We start from the raw sequence: 7,118 nt of genomic DNA on the forward strand, positions 1-7,118 counted from the left end.
CTCTCTGCATAAGCACCGCACCCAACCCCGATATAGACGCGTCAGTACACCACAAAATCCTCCATTCCCTCCGGAAGGGCTAACACCGGGGCTTCGCATAATTTCTGGCGAAGAGTCTCAAACGAGGTCTGCTGCTCGGGACCCCAAGTAAAAGCAACGCCCTTCCGGGTCAATCTGGTGAGGGGAACGGCAATATTGGAGAAATCCCTGATAAATCTCCCATAATAGCCGGCCAACCCCAGAAAACTCCTGATCTCGGTGGGGAATCTCGGCACCTCCCAACTCATAACAGCCTCAATCTTGGCCGGATCGACCAATATCCCATTCTGATTAACGAGGTGCCCCATGAACTGGACCTCTCGTAACCAGAAATCACACTTGGAGAATTTGGCATAAAGCCTCTCCGATCTCAATACTCCAAGGATCTCTCTCAGATGCTCCTCATGCTGCTCTCTGGATCGCGAATACACTAGAATATCGTCAATGGACACAATCATCGATCAATCCAACATCGGCCTGCACACTCGGTTCATGAGATCCATGAACGCTGCTGGTGCATTGGTGAGCCCAAAAGGCATCACCACAAATTCGTAATGCCCATAACGAGTCCTAAACGCCGTCTTTGGGATATCCTCATCACACACCCTCATCTGATGATATCCAAACCTCAAGTCTATCTTGGAGAACCAAGATGCACCCTGCAACTGATCGAACAGATAGTCGATCCTCGGTAGTGGATAACGGTTCTTGACCGTCAACTTGTTCAACTCCCGGTAATCAATGCACATCCGGTGTGAACCATCCTTTTTCTTGACAAAAAGGATCGACGCTCCCCACGGCGAGCTACTCGTTCGAATGAATCCCTTCCCCAACAACTCCTGAAGCTGCGAGGACAACTCCTGCATCTCTGGTGGCGCAAGGCGATAGGGTGCCTTGGCAATAGGCGCCGCTCCCGGAACCAAATCAATATGGAACTCCACCTGCCTCTCCGGAGGCACACCCGACAACTCCTCGGGGAAAACATCCAGGAACTCACGCACTATCGGAACCTCATCGATAGAACTCGGCCTCTCTGCGGAAACTCGTGTATCCATCACATAGGCTACAAACCCTCTACGGCCCTGTTGTAGACTCTGTCTCGCCCTGGCAGCCGAGAAAAATGCCGACCCAGATCGGGTACCCTCGCCATACACCGTAAGTACTCCCCCACTAGGGCCTCGTATGGTCACCAACTGACGCTCGCAGTCGATAACAGCTCCAAATCGGCTCAACCAGTCCATGCCCACGATGACACAGATATCCCCCATCGCTATCGGTACCAAATCTATCGGGAACTCAACGCCGAAAATCTCGAGTACACATCCTCGAATCACATCAGAAGCAAAAACCGCTCGCTCATCAGCTATAGAAACTCGTAGAGGTCGACTCAATGCCTCTCGTCGGATACTGATGTACTGACTAAACACTAATGACACGAAAGATCGACTCGCACCCGAGTCAAATAACACCAAAGCAGGTACATAATTCACAAGGAAAGTACCAGCCACCATATCGGGCGCTGCGCGGACCTCCTCCGCTGTCAACTGAAAGGCTCTCCCGCGAGCCTTCGGTGCCTCGGCCTTCGCTGGCCGGATCTCGGTAGCTCTAACAGCAGGTGCAGATCCCTGTGCTGATCCCTGAAGTAGCTGTGGGCACTCGGCCTTCCGGTGGCCAGTCTGGTTGCAGTGAAAGCAAACTGCAAACCCCTTGGGGCAATCCCTCGCGAAATGCCCATCCTTGCCACACTTGTTGCACACCCCTGCTCTGCACACCCCCTCATGGCTCTTGCCGCACTTTCCGCAAGTGCGGCCCTTCTGCCATCCCGACCTCGAATCAGCGGGCTTTGCCCGCTTGGCTGCCGGTTGAGACGATATCGGCTGCCTGTTCCTCCTCTGAGACTCGGCCTCCTCCCTGGCATGAGTCTCTAGCTCAATCTCCCTCTTCCGAGCATTTTCCTGGAGCTCGGCAAATGTCTGGTATGTCGAGTTCTCCACGAACTCACGAATGTCTCTCCTCAGTATGCTCAGATATCGGCTCATACGTGCCTGCTCAGTCGACACGTGCTCAGGGCAAAACAACGCCCTCTCGTGAAACATCCTCGTAATCACTGTCATAGACTCGGTTCCCTGCTTGAGGGACAAGAACTCCTGGGTTAAACGTTCCCTCTCCACAGGGGGAACATACTCATCTCGGAACATGGTGGTGAACCTCTCCCAAGTCACCGCCGTAATCTCTACAGGGGTGAAGTCAGCCGTCACAAACTTCCACCAGTCCTTCGTTCCCAAGCGAAGCTGGTTCAGCGCGAACCATACTCTCAGATGCTCCGGACATGAACATGTGTAAAAGCATCCCTTAATGTCAGAGATCCACCTCATCGCGGCTATCGGATCCTGAGTCCCGTCAAACTCTGGTGGCTTCGTGTTGCTGAACTCTCGGTACAGCAATGAGTCACCCCCCCCTGTGGTTTCACGGCAGCGACAACTGCGGTGGCTGTAGCAGCAGCCGCCTCGGTAACGGCAGCATATCGCTCGTCAAACGTATCAATCAGTGTGGTCTTGATAGACCCAAACATCTCCGGAATGGCCTCTCTGATAGCAACGACCACCTCATCATGAATCATCCGGCAAATCTCCTCATCGCTAATACCGCTGCTCTCCGGAGTGTGGCGTGTCCCAACCATAATGTCTCTGAAACACTACACAAAGAAATCAGAGACTCGCTCGAGTATACTCACACTTGATAACTCGACCCTACTTGTTCCTTAGTACCCTAAGGATTCTTACTTGGACTGTTCACTGATTCGGTGTTTCCAGTAGTACGGGCCCTATACTACCTTCCACACCACATCAGTATTCACCCCAAGTCCTCCTCCTAGGATTCCAGATCACAAGTACTCTATATCTCGCTAATCACAGGCTACCCTCAAGTAGACCTCTCATAAGCACCTTGCTGCTACCTACTCACTCTCGAAGTAACTCATAGTAGCAGTAATCTCCTAGGCTAAGGCATCACAAATCAGGCCACTCTAGTCCTAAATATGAATACCTAGCCTACTCTAGCATGCATAGCACATCACATAATATCTCATAACACATAATGTTGGGGTATTTATGAGAATATTACGTTATAGATCGATAGATTCTAAGCAGAAAAACAATATTAATCAAGAGAAGAACACAAGAATGGATCAAATAGTGCTGAATGATTAATATCTCACACCTCAAAAGAGCTCGATAAAGAACTTCGACTGTAGAGGTGTGTTAGGGTTACAATGCAAAACAATTAATGAGATCGACACCTTTAATGCTATACATACATGCATTATATATACAAACTAACCCTAATAATAAACCACGGTTGGACAGGCCCAAACCGGGTAAACAAAATGGACTAATAACCGAGCCCATAGACGCAATACTTTGACCCAACAATCTCCCCATTTGCGTCAATAAGAGGCGAGAGACTACTTCGGTTGAGTGACCTTAGTCTTCTTTACAACCTTGAACAGTCTTGGAATGATGGCAAGAAGAGTTTGTCGAAACAAAATATACCATCTAAGCATGTCAGTAAACACCTTTTTATCAGCTTCACTATTCTGATTACACCTATGAATTATTTCCAAAATATGCTCCAAACAGGCGGTGGAGAATAGGTGTTTGTCAATTAGAGCGTACAGGCATTTATGACCTTCGCCCCTTGTGAACATGACAATGTGAGATTTAGGATCAAATTTTCCTTTAACCATCGCATTCACATCGCCTTCCCTTCCGATCAGCTTCATAGTAGTTTTCTTGTTAATTGCAGAAGAGATCTCCTGATCCATCTTCGCGACTTCATGAATATAACATACGATCATTCGCTTGATGTGATCGATAATGGGCTGATACTCCTGAGGATTGGTCAGCAAAATGTTATTCAGAAGTATCCAATCATGAGGATTTAGGTTCGGTAGGTCAGCAAGCGAAATCATATGAACCGAGCTATCAAAGCCTCAGGTTATTTTGAATTTGACGTTGACAAATTTCCCTGCCGAAGTAGGTTTCAACACCTTGACCGTTGTGATTTTTTGATTAATACAGGTCAGGTATTGTGGCTGAGCAAACTCCAGATAATAATCAAGTAAATCCCGATCGATCTTCGGGTCTGGAGAAGGAATGCCAGCCGTCGACTCAAAACAATGGAAAATGAATGCCTTTCGAGTGATAGGCATGTCAAACTGTGAGTCCTTAGAGTTTTCCAGACCAAACGAAGAAACCGGTTCGAGCCAATGAGTGCTCGGTGCATCAATTACTTCTTTTAGGAGCGATTCCATAGTCCATTCAGGAAACATGGACTTCTTTTGCTGTAGCGGTTCGTTCGCTTTCAACTCCTTCTCAAGAAGTTCATTCTCTCTCTGAATCTTCTCCCGAATCTCCTGTTCAGTGGGCTTGACTTTCAGACTTCCAATTTTATCAACATTTTCTTCTGAATCATCATCATCTTCATCCACATCGTCTTCACCAATTTTCTTCTTTCTCTTGTCCTTCATACTGCCCGAAGCTTCATTACCCTTCGGCTCAGTAGTGACTTTCGGTTTCTTATCTCCCCCTTGTTTCGGAGGGACAACCGTCTCCGGAACACCTTCAATCCTGCTCAAAACATCCAGAGTAGGTCTTAATTTTTCAGCCAAACGACGGCAAATGGAGATAGTGAGAATGGAGTCATGGGCATCCAGGAGGTGAAGAAGGATAGAGTGGACATCACCAACCGAACTCTTAATAATTTCTCGTTCGGTTTTCAAGTCTGCAATTTCCTGGTTGGCTGTCCTGAGCTTGAGACGCTGTATTTTAAGTTGTGATGTTCGCTTATCCAGCTCATCCATAATCTTATTCTCAACAGCAAGCTCAGCTTCAAGTTGAGTTAGCCGAGTATCAATTGAAGTATGAAGCTCTTGGTTAGCAGCCTTAATGGATTGGCGAGCTTCCTCCAGATGTTTCTTTTCGGCTGCCAGTGAACGCGTAAGATTTTCAACCGAAGCGTTCACTGTGTTAGCATTCTTCTTGGCAGTAGCTTGAAGAGAATCCAAAAATATATGTGCATCAGAAATTAGTTTTTCGATATTTGCGGTCTCTTGCTTGCTATCCTTGGTAGATGCTTCAACGGCAAGCGAAGCTTTCTGAAAAGCGGAGGTTGAGGCTTCAATTGATTTAGCAGCACTGGAGATAGATTGGTCATGTTTCGTGACAACTGATTCAAACAGTGCCTTAAGTGCAGCTTCGGAGTAAGCACCGGTAGAAGAGGAAGAGATCAAGCGGTCAAGTTTCTCATTTACCGCCTTCAGATGCTTTTTGGACACTGGAGCGTCATCATCATCATCACTCTAGACGCGATATGGACTGAAGTAAGTGGAGTCGAATTCCATGTCTTCGCCACCAAGAACAGGATCAGAGTCATGTGATGGAGGTGGGGATAAAGGTTGTGAGGTAACAGGTGGATCAGAACCGAAAGTAGATGCCCCCGTATCAGATACGTTGATATGAACAGTAGGTTTGGTTGGATGAGTGGTAGTGGAAGTAACTGTAGTGAATAGTGGGATTGGTATTGGGATGGAGATTGCAGTTGTAGATGAGATAGGTGGAGGACAAGGAGCGACAATAATAGGAACCAAATATGGAGGAGGGGAGTTTCGGTTGCTATCATCAATGGGTGAGGGTGGAGGCGAATTAACTCGAGGTGGACTATCGGTTTTAGTGGCTTCATCATAAGTTGACTCAGGGTCAGGCTGGCCATCAGAAGGAACATACTCTGAGTCTGTAGAAGATGGAGAAGGAGACTTCAGTCAGCGAGCTTGCTTCTTGGTTTTGCGTTTCTTTGGAGCAGTGGGTTCCGCTCGCTCTGTTTTGCGTTTCTTAGGGGTCAAAACCTTGGAGGATTGACCAACCTTTTCCCCTTTGTTATCAGGCTTCTTTCCTCGTTTTGTTGGTTTGTCAGCAGCATCCAACGAGCTTTGCATGTCGGGAGTGAGTTGACGTTGTCCTGCTGGAGTCAACTTCCTGTAATCAGCCATGATGTTACTTTCACTTGATACACACTGACTCATTGATGCAGGAATAGAACCGATGTACAGGAACTTTGAGGGGTCAGTGACGATAATCTTGACCATGTGAAAAGTAGCAATTGAAGACAACAGAGCATCCTTCATGACAGGAATTTGAAAAGTATCAATCGCCCTCCGAGTAACCAAGGTCCAGAAACGACCGCAAGAAATTTCAGAATGCTTTGTTGAGGAATTAAGACTCTGTACCAGTTGTGCCCATAGAAGTGATCCGTAATCCAAATTGATCCCGTTATAGAGACCATAGAGAATGGTCGGGAATCCTTTACTTGCCCTATCCTACCCTACAACACGTTCTGCTAAACCCTTGTAGAGAAGGGTAAGAAGACCATTCCACTGAGGTGGCAAGCAGGACTTCTTGAACTTCGTCACCGTCGTCAGAATGTCTGTGTACCCCACGTCGTAGAGCATCGAAAACAACTGGGTCGTAGTGATAAAATCCGGTGAGATGACAGAGGCATCCGCAACAAGCCCTAGCAACGAACAAAATCGAGCCTTCGAAACGGAGGTCTTTTGATTAGAGATATCAAACAAGATCCGTTCCTTGCGCTTGTCATATGAAGCACTGAAATACACCTGAGATAGAAGAGACATGGGAACTGATTCGACATGTGTGAGTGCAGTCACCAACGGGGAATACTTGAGGCACTCGACTACATGAAGCATGTACGAATCGTAGAGAAAAGGATCCAGTTGGATGATGAGGTTCTGATTTGGTTTTATCGTGAGCAAAGATGATGACACAGTTTGATCGTGGAAAGATGATGATTCCGCCATTGTTGTTGTGAGGAAGAAGATGAACAGTTGTGTATCGCCGGTTGGTTTCGAAAGAGAGGTTGAAGAAAGTAAGAAAGTACAGTATGTGTGAGAAACCCCTTTTTATACCGTTGCTAGGAGAGAGAAAGTATCCGCTGTGATGATGATAAGATCTCTGAAACGTCGCCTGAAAAAGCGCGATGTAACAGCTTGGTTTCCCCAGATATAC

This window comes from Lactuca virosa, chromosome 5, assembly GCF_052849685.1.
Source record: "Lactuca virosa cultivar CGN04683 chromosome 5, Lactuca_virosa_CGN04683_v6, whole genome shotgun sequence".
Taxonomy (NCBI): domain Eukaryota; kingdom Viridiplantae; phylum Streptophyta; class Magnoliopsida; order Asterales; family Asteraceae; genus Lactuca; species Lactuca virosa.